This window comes from Protopterus annectens, chromosome 2.part1 (genome assembly GCF_019279795.1).
Source record: "Protopterus annectens isolate FY-2018-M chromosome 2.part1, PAN1.0, whole genome shotgun sequence".
Classification (NCBI taxonomy): Eukaryota; Metazoa; Chordata; order Ceratodontiformes; family Protopteridae; genus Protopterus; species Protopterus annectens.
In genome coordinates, this window is record NC_056729.1 from 1,909,510,448 (window position 1) to 1,909,525,447 (window position 15,000).

Sequence of the window (15,000 nt, forward strand, 5' to 3'; positions counted from 1 at the left end):
CAAGCTGACAACACCTTGCACAGTATTACATAGCTACTCTGCACTATATTCATCCTATGCATTAGACCCATAGTAACATGCCCCTGTATCGATGTTATGGATGACAGGGATGTGGCACAGGTATCATCAAATGCACAGGGTGTGGTGTGGGTTTGGCAGATACCTAGGCTTGGCCATACAGTTCACATCATGTGTGTGTGTTTAGAGGAGTAGCCAATAGATGGGCTCTGCAGAGGTGCTGTGTGTGTCTGGAGGTGACCTGCCTGTGATACATATTTGTGTGTGTATGTATGCACACAGTCACACCATGTGGCTGCCCTACACAGGGGTATATTGGACAGCTGTAGACCATACATGCCAGGGTGTCCAGTTCAACATCTCTGGTCATGGACATGGGAACTGGTCCTGCCAGGGTATCACTGGCACCACCAGGCCCAAGGCCTGAGGCAGTACTGCTTCCTGATGGTGACTTCTGTCTGCTGGATCTGTGTCCCTGACAGGACCAGCCAGGACCACTTGCCCATATCCTGCTCTGGTGTGATGAAGACAGCAACCCCTCTTCGGTAGTGCTGGTGTCATTACAACTACCAGACTGTGAAGATGCATGGCCCCATAGACTCTCGGCTGTTGTTGGTGCTGACCTACGTCCACATGGCTGATGCCCATTTCTCACCACACACTCTAGCACAGACATGCCATGGTCAAGGGTTGCCAAGGTCTCACTCCACCATCTATTCATGACCGCATTATTTTGATATGTGGCCTCAACAAAGTCATGTATGTCACCACATAAATCAGGAAGAGTTGCATTACCACCCTGAATATTTGTCTGGTGTGGCATTCACTACATGTCTGTGCATCCATGACAGCCTGAAACATGCGTCTGACACCTGCAGTGGCACTTGCAACAATGGCTTGATGAGCAGTAGTCCTCTTTTTAGCACCGCTGTACATCCACCTGTGTGGGACCTCACCTGCAATGTGTCTATGGCCATTGTCTACACTCACACCTGTCATAGTAACCACACTAGCCTGTTCCATGCCACCACCTGCCAAATGTAAATCATCTGTGGGCACTGGTGATGGGGTATGTGTGGGCATTGTCACTGTGTGTGAGGATGGTATGGACAACAGTGGGATGCCAACCAATGGCACAGATTCAACCCCTGACAACTCCACCTGTACCCCACTATTCCTGTCATCATTGTCAGAGTCTGCATAGACAATGACATCAGTTTCCAAGGGGGAGGGACCTTGAACCCCATTACCACCTGTGAGGGGAAGAGAATATATGTACATTAATGCCTGCACTTTGAGGCTGGCTGGTGTACACACACACACACACACACACACACACACACACACACACACACACACACACACACACACACACACTCACAGGTGAGGCAACACAAATCTGTTGCACAGACCTCACATTACCCAAATGGTGACATGTATGACACATGGCCCTCCACATCATGCAGTTCAGCCAGTTGTACTACAGGTAACCAATAGTATACAGTTCTGGAATGCATGAGTAGTGTTAGTAAATGATGGCCCTTCCCCAGCACAGACTGCACCCATGTACACATCATTGCTGTTCACCTGTATAGCACAGTGGCAAGCACTACTCAACATACCTCACAACTGTACAGATCCTTGCAGGATGTGTAGATATCTGGCTCATATGTTTGCTCTGTTTCTCATAAACCTTGTTTTTGTCCGATGCATAACTGGGACGATCTGAGGAGTGACATCACTAATTAATGACATACATTTGAGTTTCAGACCTCCAAACCAGAAGTAAATGTATGTTCACACAGTTCCTGTTACACCACCTACCTTCTAAGCTTACAGTGGGTATGATAAGTGTACACAACCCTGTTAACATGCCATGTTCTTGTAATATATAAAATGAGAATGCAATAATGCATTCAAAAATATTACCCACCTTTCATGTGACATATGACCTGTGCAATCCAATCGATAAACAGACAAATGTGTTATGTGTAAAATATAATGAATGAAATATGTACAATATTGTGGTTGCATAAGTGTGGACAACATGAAAATGATACTTTGTTGAAGCACCTTGTAAGTGACTTACAGCACTCACTCTTCTTGGGAAGGTGTCTATCAGCACGGCACATCTTGACTTTGCATTATTTGGCCATTATTCCTTGCAAAGGTCCCCCAACTCAGTCAGATTGCAAGGGCAGGTCATGTACACAGGCCTCGTCAGGTCACACTAGGGTTTTGCTATCGGGTTTAGGTCTAGGCTGTGGCAGGGACAATCCATAACCATGAGTGTGTTCAGGTGGAGCTATTCTTTGGTAGCATTTGATGTATGCTTTGGGTCTTTGTCATGTTGAAGGCTGACACCTCTCCCCATCCTCTGTATTCTTGCAGATGCCTGATGGATTTGGGCCAGACATGAGTGTTAACTGGAACTGTTCAGAATTCCCACCACCGTGACTACAGGCCCAGTTCCAGCTTTAGAACAGTATCCCCACAGCAATCCATTGCCACCAGCATGATTCACTATGGGGATGGTGGTCTTCAGGTGAAGAGAGGTGTTGCTTGTGCACCACACATACCTTTTGGTACTGGGGCTGAGAGATCAATCCATAGTCTCATTACACCATAACACATGTTTACACATGCCTTTGGAAGACTTAATGTGCTGTATTGCAAACTGTATCTACCCCTGGATGTGATTTGGGTGAGGAAATACTTCCATCTTCTGACCCTACCCCATATGCCAGACCTATGCAGAATATGGGAGATTGTCATCACATGTAGTGCACGGCACTAGTATTTGCAAGAGACTCCTGCAACTCCCTCAGTGTTGCTGTATGTCTCCTGGCAGCCTGCTTGACCAGATTTGGACATGTCTTTTCATCAGTTTTGGAGGGACATCAGGTTATTTTCAACAGCACTGTTGTCCCATATTTAGTCCACCTTTTGATGACTGTCAACACTGTGTTCCATGGTGTATGCAATGCTGGGGTAATGATGTTGTACTTTACTCCTGACTGATACCTTTCAAATATGAGATCCCTTTGCTGCTTTGTAAGTTGTCCGCAAGCCATGGCTATTGATGTTGCAGGCAGCTGAGCAAATGTCTTGAATATCCTACTTGGACAGCAGACTGTTATTGGTTGTTACTCAGAGTGCCTTTACTTGATGGCAGGAATGTACCCAAGCAGACTGAATGCTGTCAGCAAATTATAAGCTGCTGCAATAAAATATTATTTGAAGGGTGTGCACACATATGCCTCCAGCTTATTGTAAGGTTTGTATACTCCATATTTGGTGCCCAACAGATTGATTGGCTTTACAAGTGAATTGTTCATGTCATGGGTCATATTAAAGGGTGGAAAAGGATATGACTGTGGTGTGGTCGCAATTTGTATATATCACAAACACTGGCATCTTAACAGGGGTGTGAACATTGTTTATATCCACTGTACAAGACTAATGTTTCACACATGTCCCTACCTTAGGCCATTTCTCCCCCCATTTTGTTGGTCTCTGTCCAGAAGTCTTGCACTGCCACAGTAGCAGCCCTTTGGCTGGCATGGCGTATGAGGTCGGTTGCACAATGCCGGACCTGCTTGCACATACATGCATGCAGACTGACATAGTTTACCCTGTGGACAAGGATATCCCACATTGGGGTGTCTTCTACCACAGATGTTGCTGGCTCCAGCCAAACATTATTGCATGGTTCTGTAGTATGGCTTCTATGATTATAGTTGTCTCAGCCGCTGAGAAGGTTGATGTTCACTGATGCAACATTGTACCTGTAAGACATAACAGGGAAACACATCACAGGACCTCATACATCTGGAAATAGTATGTACAGAACCTGCACATCTACATCGAATACCAGTAGCCACCACTCACAACCACACCATATCCCTGTAATCTATCAGCACAGTATCAGCTTGCATTGCACTTCTGGTCCTGATGTGTCATATCCCCCCAATGAGGGCCAGTTAATTGTATAATCCTCTATTCCTTATTCAGGTCTGTGTAGAGGGATGGCATTGGCCATCTTCCATGTGGATGGGGTCAGCATTCTTCCGAGGCTTGGTGTGACTACTGTGTGTAATGGAGCTGGGAGCACATGCCTGAGTTCATGTAGGATGCAGACAGGAATGTTATCAGGTCCCATGGATACTTCTTTTTGTTGCCTTTCAGTAGGCAATATGTACTTGCTCAGTGGGGATGAGGGGAGTGGTGTGGATGCTGTGCATGTCCACCTATAGTGATGCTGAGCCAGGAGGGTCATGTTTGCCCTAACCCTATCTGCAGCAGGTTGGCTATTGCTATGTTGTGTGTGTATGTGGTCTGATTGACCACCATTGCAGGTTGGGTTGGTTTGTTGCCTCTGAGATTGCAGACATGTGTGAAGATGACCATGTGATTGGCCTTTGTGGGTGTGCCCAATTTGCAATCATAGTTTGCCTTACAGTAATTTAAATGTGACCTTATATGGATGTTCGGACTATGGCTGACTTGCTGCCAAGTTGGTGCCTGCTCCTACTTTGCCTTGTACAGCCAATATTGGGAATAAGTCTGTACTTCGTGTATTGCTGCTGTCCAGCAAAGGGGATTACTCTACTTTGGTGGAGGCAGATTTTACAAGCAAGGTATTACTAAGTCCATACAGCTATGTAAGTTTTCATATAGCTGTTTGTAGTAGTCATGAAGACAAATTCATAACACAGTTGGACACTTCTCCATTTTCAAACTGATAATCATGCTTATTGTAGTACCCATTGCTGTGTCAGAGCAATGCAACAACCAGTAGCTGTAGGAATGTCACTCTGCTGGATGCACAGTAACTAAGATTACACACTTGTACAACATGTACAGCTTATTTAAATGACATTTTACATCCCATGTCTGTAGTTATGAGGCAGCCAGATACACCTACTCATACTGACATGTGCCCAAGTAATAACTGATGTACATTTCTTTTCTGTGTCAGTATGGCACACTGTATTCACACTCTTGCTGCCCAGTCATCTCTCTCAACCTGTTAGAGCAGGACATTTATAGGATGCCGCACATACATGGAGTGCAATGGGACAAAATTAGTGAGACTATCTTAATATTGCTATTACACACTTGAGTCATTCGATACACAGTAGCCTTTGCATTGACTAGCATACCCTTGAGGATGTCCAACACTCATATGGCAGGAAGAGAAGAGAAAGGCTAAGAGTGTGGTAGTGAGGGTAAGAACTTTTAATGTTGGCAATATGACTGGTATAAGGATAGAGCTAGCTGATATGATGGACAGAGGACGGTTGATATATTGTGTGTGCAAGAGAAAAGATGGAAGAGGAGTATGGCTAGGTATATTGGAGGCAGGTCACAATTGTGCTATCATGGTGTGGATGGGAGGGGAAAGAGGGTAGGAGTTATCCTAAAGGAAAAGTATGCCAAGAGTGTTTTTGGAGGATGAAATGAGTGTCTGATAAGAGTGATGTTTATGAAGCTGGAAACTGATTGTGTAATGATGACTGTTGTTAGTGCATATGCTATGCAAGTTGATTGTGCAATGGATGAGAAAGAGAAATGTGAAGTCAGTTGGATGACGTGTTGATGACTGTACCCAAGGGTGAACGAGTGGTAATTGCAGCAGATTTCAATGGAAATGTTGGTGAAGAGAACAGAGGGTTGCTGAAGATGTGACGGGTATGTATGGTGTTAAGCAAAGGAATGCAGACGGTGAGATGGCAGTGGATTTTGCCAAAAGAATGGACATGGCTATGGTGAATACATACTATAACAAGAGGGAGGAGCATAGGGTGACAAACAAGAGTGGAGGAAGATGCACACAGGTAGAATATATCAAATGTAGGCGGGCCAGTTTGAAGGAGATTGGGGACTGCAAAGTGGTGACAGGGGAAAGTGTAGTTAGGCAGCATAGAATGTTAGTCTGCAAGATGACGTTGGTGATCAAGAAGAGGAGGAGTGTGAGGGCAGCACCAAGGATCAAATGGTGGAAACTAGAAAAGGGTGTTTGTGAGGTGGAGTTCAGGCAAGAGTTAAGGCAGGCACTGGGTGGCAGTGAAGATTTACCAAATAGCTGGGTAAGTACACCAGATCTAGTAAGGGAGATGGCTAGAAAGGTGCTTGGTGTGATATGTGGATGGAGGAAGGAGTAAAAGGAGACCTGGTGGTGGACTAAGGAAGTACAGGACAGTATACAGAGAAAGAGGTTGGGGAGGAAGGACTGGGATTGTCAGAGAGATGAGGAAAGTAGACAGGAGTATAAGGAGATGAGGTGCATGGCAAAGAGAGAGGTGGCAAGGGCTAAGGATGAGGCATATGAAGAGTTGTATGACTGGTTGGACTCTAAGAAGGGATGAAAGGACTTGTACCAATTGGCTAGATAGTGGGACTGAGCTAGGAAAGATGTGCAGCAGATGAGGGTGATAAAGGATAATGAAGGAAACATACTCACAAGTGAGGAGAGTGAGTTGAGCAGATAGACAGAGTACTTTGAGAGGCTGATGAATGAAGAGAATGAGAGAGAGAAGGTTGGATGATGTGCGCCTGATGAATCTGGAAGTGCAATGGCTTACCAAGGAGGAAGTAAGGATAGCTATGAAGAGGATGAATACTGGAAAGCCTGATTGTCTACATGACATACCTGTGGAAGCATGGAAGTGTTTAGGGGGAATGGCAGTGGTGTTTTTAACCAGATTGTTTAATGATATCTTGGAAGGTGAGAGGTTGCATGGAAAGAATAAGGTGGATGTGCAGAGCTGTAGTAACTGCAAGGGAATAACATTGCTCAGTCGCAGCATGAAGTTATGGGAAAGAGTAGTGGCAGCTAGGTTAAGCAGGGAGGTGATGAATAGTGGTCAGTAGTATGGTGTCGTACCAGGAAAGAGCACTACAGATGTGATGTTTTCTCTGACAGTGTTGATGGAGAAGTACAGAGGAGGACAGGAGTTGCTTTGTGTCTTTCTGGACTTAGAGAAAGCATATAATAGGGTGCTTAGAGAGGAATTGTGTTACGGTATTAGGAAGTCATGATTGGCAGAGATATATTTAAGAGTGGTACAGGATATGTAGAAGGGTGGTGTGATAGTGGTGAGGTCTGCAGTGGGAGTGATGGATGCATTTAAGGTGGAGGTGGGATGACATCAGAGATCAGCTGTGAGCCCTTTCTTATTTGCAATGGTGATAGACAGGTTGACAGACAAGATCATACAGGAGTCTCTTTTGAATATGCTGTTTGCAGATGACATTGTGACCTGTATTTAGAGTAGGGAACAGATTTAGGAGACCCTGGAGAGGTGGAGATATGCTCTAGAGAGGAGAGGAATGAAGGTCAGCAGGACTATGATAGAATATCTGTGTGTGAATGAAAGGGAGGATAGTGGAATTTTGAGGATGCAGGGTGTAGAGATGGCAAATGTGGATTTGTTTAAATAACTGGGATCAACATTTCAGAGTAATGACATCTGTGGAGGACAGGTAAAGAAGCAAGTACAGTCAGGATGGAGAGGGTGCAGAAGAGTGTTAGGAGTGATTTGTGACAGAGTACCATAAAAGTTAAATGGAATTTCTACAAGAGAGTAGTGAAGCCAGCTATGTTATATGGGTTTGAGATAGTGGCATTGACAAAAAGGCAGTAGTCAGAGCTGGACTTGCCAGAGTTACAGATGCTAGGATTTGCACTGGGTATAACGAGGGTGCAAAAGAATAGCAATGTGTATATGAGTGGGTCAGCACAAGTTGGATGGTTTTGAGACAAAGCCAGAGAGGCAAGATTACATCGGTTTGGACATGTGCTAAAGAGGGATGATAAGTATATTGGGAAAAGGATGGTAAGGATGTAGCTGCCAGGTAAGAGGAAGGCCTCAGATAAGGTTTCTGGATGTGGTGAGAGAGGACATGCAGGTGGTTGTTGTGACAGAGCAACATGCAGAGAACAGGCAGAAATGGCAACAGATGATCCACTGTGGTGACCCCTAATAGGAAAAGTCCAAAGAAAAAGATGGAGATGTAAAGTCAGTCTTCGCAGATTTGCCAAGGATTTGCCAGACATAACACAACTCTATGAGTAAATGTCTACAAATATAAAGCACACATATGGCCAGTGTGCATAACACTGGACAGTTAAATGGTATGAGCTCAGTATATCACATGCAGTTCAACACACACATCTGCAACAGTACTTTACTATGCAAATACCATGTATAGGACTGTCACATTTCTGAGACAAACAAGTATATCATAGTTGTATTCACAAGTAAGATATGGATATGTACGACATCCCAGTAGCTGGCCTAGTATTGTCACACTCAGTATTGTTCAACACACTCTCCAGAGGTAGTCATATGTGAGCCATCCTTTCCTGGGGTAACTCAGGGGCCTGACCTATGATCTAGGTCACTGCAGACAGACCCAGACGCTATGGCCATACATTCTGATCAGCAATATATCAGTACAGCAAGTCTTGCTGCAACATATATGTTAAACTTTCTGTTTCCCATTCTTACATCCCCGTACTGAAGTCCCTTACATGCTTACTTGTTTGACATACCTGTTTTTTTCCACATGTAGGTGGTTATATCCTGCTTGGTTTTGTTTTTCTTTTCACTGTTTCTCTCTCTCTCTCTCTCTCTCTCTCTCTCTCTCTTTCTCATGGATGTAGGGTGTACATCTGTTTTGCATAGGCAGCAGCTTGTCTTTTGTAAGTAATGCTCATGAGCAGCTGATGGCCTGTGCACCAACTGGTGTCCCTCACTTGCTAATTGCATGCAGAACAGCTATGCTGTTATTTATATAGCCAATGGCATGGCAACACACTCCTATAACTGAGCGCTTTATTTGGGCATTGGCCCTTTTCCTTGCCAGTGAGGAGGCCTTCATAGAGGTGTGTGAACAACAGCATCACAGAAGGTATTTGGAAATACCTGTTACAACCAAAACTGTGGAGACAGGCCAACAAACTGGAGGAAGAATGTTCCAGACATAGGGACAGAATGTAAGTATTGCTGTTATACATTTGGATTAATGCTAGCCTAACAGGGTTTGTGTTGACATAGAGTTTCTGTGTGATTTTAACTCTGACAGTGTTATGTGTTTGACATAATTCTCAACTGTATGGCTATCCACACAATGGCCAGAATTTGGACTCCTATGTTTGGTGTGTTCCTCAGTCATTTTTTTGCCTTTGGAAAATCAGTAACATACTCTGGGGATTGCAGTCAGTAATTGCTAACATCCATTTGTATTTCTGACCTCATATCCCTCAGAAAATATATGTTACAACTAACACTGTTACACCAGCAACTTTTTCAGTTTATAACAGCAATATTTTAAATATGCCCCTGTTTTTGGGTCTTGTCTCACAATTATGTCGGGATTTGTCCAGATGTTATGCAGTAAGAGGTTGATATGTATGGTATATGATTATTCAGTGCCTACATTCCTGATATCATCCCAGTGATGTATCAGACTGCCAGACATGTTATGTGGAAGAGGCCTTATATATTTATATGAGGGGAAAGCCTGGACATTCTGTGGGACTCTGCACAGTTGAAAGCGCTGTGTATTTCTAGCAATTGTTGACAGACTGTCAGGATTGTGTAGCCGTGTAGTGTGTCAATGTTATTTGGCCTGTGTAGGGAGGGGGTGGATGTATGTGTTATGGCTCCTTTTCTATCTGCCTGTGCATGCTGCTCCTGTTTTCTGTGGTCTATTGGTTGTATAGGTTTGTTGGGGCAGACTGGGACATGCCCCATACCATGATCAGGCATCATACTACACTATGAGTTGGGCCAGTATATGTAGGGGTAGTGTGTGAATGGCAAAAATGTTGAAAAGTATTTGTTCACACAATCCTTATTCTGTACTGTTCCTTTGGCTTACTGGTATGTCACTGTGACTGTAGTGGAACTGGCTGTGGGTATGCACTTTCAGAGTGGCATCTGTTTTTCAGTGCTTTTACATCCCTGTAGTGCCTGATATATTTGCCAATACATGTGTAATCCCCCCTAGCAGATTTGGGTTAGTGTTGTGGCAGTCTAACTGTAGTTTGGACAGTACTTGGTGACATGCTTAGCAGCTGAGTGTAGTTTCCCTAATGTGCAGTTATGTCCAGATATTTTTAGTATGTACTGTTGCCTGGCCACCGTAAGTGTTGTGTATTTCAGACAAATCAGGAGGATGATGTGAGGACTTCAGTCACTAATTAGTGAGAAGTACTTGAGTGTTGGACTTGCGCTATTTCAGTCAATATATGCTAGGACAGACATGAGGGTGTTACTGTAGCAACTGTGTCAGCTTATCTACTACAGTATTTCAGATATGCCCCTATTTTCATGTCTTTCTCCCCCCACTTTGTCAGGCTTGGTCCAGATTCATAACACTAAGGGGTTCTGAGCCTACCTCTTGACTGTCCTGATTGTTGCAGTATGTCCAGGTTTATTGCTCATATTTTTGGTCTGTTCCACAGATTCATTATTTTATATCCCTGGTAAATCACTGTGATTACCTGAGAATTTCTGACAGTAAATGATGACATACATTTCAGTTTCAGAACTCACATCCTTCAGAACATGTATGCTGTCACAAACCTTGGCACTCTGGCAACATTCTAAATTTATAAGAGCAATATTTAAAATATGTCCCTATGTTGGGCCCATTACTCTCCCCCCCCCAACATTTGGACAACCTTTGGCCAGATTTCTTGCACTAAGAGGTTGAGAGGTATGGTTGGGTATGGTTGTAAGGTATGACTCCACTACATGTTATGAGCATATATAGCTATATATATATATATATATATATATATATATATATCTATATATGGGTCTACCTGACAACACCAACGCACTACAACACCGACAACGAAATCACCGACACCACATAACCGAAAGTTCTCAAACCCGAAACCTCACATGCCCGACACACCATAATCCTGACAATCAACAAACAAAACAAATCCCCTGTCCAAAAAGCACACACACAACACAAGCACACCAAAATCCTTACAAACCCACACTAAACCTTACATACACAACTATCTATAGCATTAACCCAAACCCCTAGGGTCCGTCACTATCGCACACTCACCTAACCCGCGCCCTAACCCTAACTCACTTAACCCGCCCCTAACCCTAAAGACTGTCACTATTGCACACTCACCTAACCCGCTCCCTAACCCTAACTCACTTAACCCGCCCCTAACCCTAAAGACTGTCACTATCGCACACTCACCTAACCCGCGCCCTAATCCTAACTCACTTAACCCACCCCTATCCTTAGAGTCTGTCAATATCGCACACTTACCTTACTCGCACCCTAACCCTAACATCCGTCACTACCGCATACTTACACAGCCTTTTCACATGTCGGTGTTCTCAGCATCTGGGTTTTCATCCATCGGTCATCTCAGTTTTCGATCTTCTAGTGTCGGTGTTCTCATCATCGGCATTGTCAGCTTTCGGCGTTGTCAGGTAGACCCATATATATATATATATATATATATATATATATATATATATATATATATATATATATATATATATAAAATAGGTCTAGTTCATATGACCTAAATTTTCGTATGATCGTCATTCGTTTCACCAAGACCAAAACACCTAAAACCCGCTTGATTCAAACTCATAACATCGGCACATGAAATTAATAGCATTATTCCCTTTTCCCCACTGTACCGCGATCCTGGAGTTAGAATATATAGTTAGAGGGTGTGTGGGGGGCATAGCCACCCACATAGTTTAGATAACTATTGTTGTCTGCAAAGAGTTAGTCATATCAATTATAAGTATCTATGTGCATCTTGAAATGTATGAAGTATGTGGGGGCTGTGCCTCCCACACCCCTCCTAACTATATATACTAACTCCAGGATCATGTTACAGTGGGAAAATGGGCATAATGCTTTTAATTTCATGTGTCGATGTTTTAGTTGTTTTGGACTTTAGGTGTTTTGGTCTCAGTGAAATGAATGTCGGTCATATGAAGTAGACCCATAAATATATATATATATATATATATATATATATATATATATATATATATATATATATATGTATATATTTTTGTTTATATCTCTATTTATATTATGTATATATTTTTTCATATATATGCATCTCCATACCTATATATGTGTATATGTATAACTAGAAAACCTTTCTGATTCTATGGAATCTTTTCTCTATTGTCAAATGACTCTACTGCATGATATGTTTGAAAAAGGATCAGCAGTCTTTGCAATTCAAATGGTGTACTGGTACATTGCTTTCACTATGGTATACAGGATTCTGGGTTCAAGACTTGGCAGTGTTGATTATTTTGCTGCTAGACAGAACAGTGGCTGATGGAAACAGAGTGATTAAAGCAGTTTTAAGCAGTTGTAAATGGGTTTGCATGGGTTTGTACAATGTTAAGCGATGTTAACACATGGTTAACTGTAGAGATGCTTAATCTGTGTTAGCTTCACTTAGCGTCATGCAAACACACTTACTCTCACTTACACCCGCACTAATTTCTTTATAAGAAAAGAAAAAGTGGTGATAGGAAAGTGGTGAAAAAAGGGGTATGCAGAGGGGAAAACAATATAAAATATATCTAGGGATGTGCAGGACGGGTGTAGGGAAGGTCCATATCTGTCCATTTTTTATACAGCAAGAGCTGTGATTTTCTACAGAATTTGGAGGTGAAATTGGGCACTCAAACCCATGAGAGAGGGGTGAGGACAATACTAATGCATTGTCAAGCCAATTGGACCAGATTACATGTGTCCAGTGGACACATGTGTGAAATGGACAGCTATATCTAGGGCGTCCTTTTTATTGGGAATAGATACCCCCTTTTTTAGGTGAAAGTGGGATGTTGGGGAAGGATAATAGGTATATTTGGGGAGTTAAGTTGGCTAGGAAGACAGACAGGACAGCAGACAGGGGTGATATATGACACATGTGGAGAGTAAACATCTTGGATTGGGAGCGTGGTTGGGAATCTGACACCCATGAGCCCCCAAATTGATACAGTGGGACTGAGGTCCATACCCATGAGCAGTCACCACTGCACCTTCATGGCCCCGAAGGTGTCTGGGTTGGGGGCTGGACGGGATGGGCAGGCTGACCCTCAAGATGCACTAGGTGGCCCTCAATCTAGTGCAGCTGTCCACCAAAATCCTTTTTGATGGCACTGAGCACCAAACCCCGGACCTGGCAATGGGTGACAGTGTCCGGTCTGTGCCTGTTCCCATAGTGGGGGGTGGGACCTGTCCCATGAGGTGGTTTCACCTGAAGGTGGTGTAGAACCAGCAGACAAGGAGGTCCCAGACTGGGTCCCAGATGTGCTTGGGCCTGGTGCCATGGCCAGATGAGGTGGAACAGGTAGATCCAGTAGGATCTGCCTTCCCGGGCGTGCTATGGTGTTGAGGCTTTACAAAATATGTTGGTTAGTCATGAACTAAACATTTCAAAATTAGTTTTACCAGCATGCATGGATGTACCAATTAACCCAAACCAACAGATGTGAAACAGTTGCATAGCAAACAGAACACATGCATAAATGGAATAACCGCATGCAAGTTACATTGATAGCAACAGGCCACCAATGATAGTATTTGAACAGGAAAAATTAATAATCAAATGATACAATATTTGTAGAAAAACATACCCATTGATTATGTGTATGAATTATTAGTGCAGCTAGGGTGTGGGAGAAAGAAATGTCAATTAACAACTGTATAGGCTTCAGTTGTTCACAACTGTACTGATCATTACTCTACTCATTACTGTCCAGGTATGACCTCACTTGTACTGATCATTACTCTACTCATTACTGTCCAGGTTTGACCTCACTTGTACTGATCATTACTCTGCTCATTACTCTCCTGGTATGACCTCACTTGTACTGATCATTACTCTACTCATTACTGTCCAGGTTTGACCTCACTTGTACTGATCATTACTGTACTCATTACTCTCCAGGTATGACCTCACTTGTACTGATCATTACTGTACTCATTACTCTCCAGGTATGACCTCACTTGTACTGATCATTACTCTACTCATTACTGTCCAGGTATGACCTCACTTGTACTGATCATTACTGCACTATTAGGTTTTACCTCATATCATGCGTTCCGGCCCCAAAACCCGGACCACACCACAAAAGGAGGGGGTGTATCCATATTCATAAAGGACACCCACACCTCCAGGTTGGTGGCAATGCACGAAGCTTCGGAAACCATCCAGGTGTAACTAACCATGGGCAAAACTGCTCTACAAATTGTAGCATGCTACAGGCCACCCTCTCAAACTCAGGAACCCCACACAGCCTTCCTGAAGACACTGGAGGGTATAAATGTATCTCCAAACACCATCATATTGGGTGACTCCAACTACCCGAATATAGGCTGGGAACATTACTCAAGCCCTAACTTTCTAGCCCAACGGTTCCTGGAGTTCATAAATTCAAATGCCATGGAACAGCTAGTCACTGTTCCCACGAGAGGAGAAAATATACTAGATCTCATTGTCACAAACATGGGGACAAAATGCTCCACACCGGAAGTATATCCCTCATTGGTGAGATCTGATCATAAACTAATCTCACTGGAAATCCACATCCGCCCCCCACCCCAAACAAAAAAGACCATAGTGAAGAACTTCTCTAAAGCAAACTTCACACTACTCAAGACTGGTGTGGTATCCTTCAAGGCCCCTGAGCCAGAGGAAACCACAACCCAAGCTGCGAAAGCCCTTACAAATGCCTTCTATGAACACCTCCAGGACTGCATGGATCAGGCAATCCCAAATAAAACCAAGACTCTTTCCACAAAGGGCAAACGTCCAGTCTGGTGGACCCCAGCCATTAACAAACTTTACAATGAGAGGAGAAAGCTATTACATGATAGAACAAAATCCATAAAAGGGAAGTCACCCCTGATCATTATTAGTAAAAAAATACGAGCACTCATAAAATC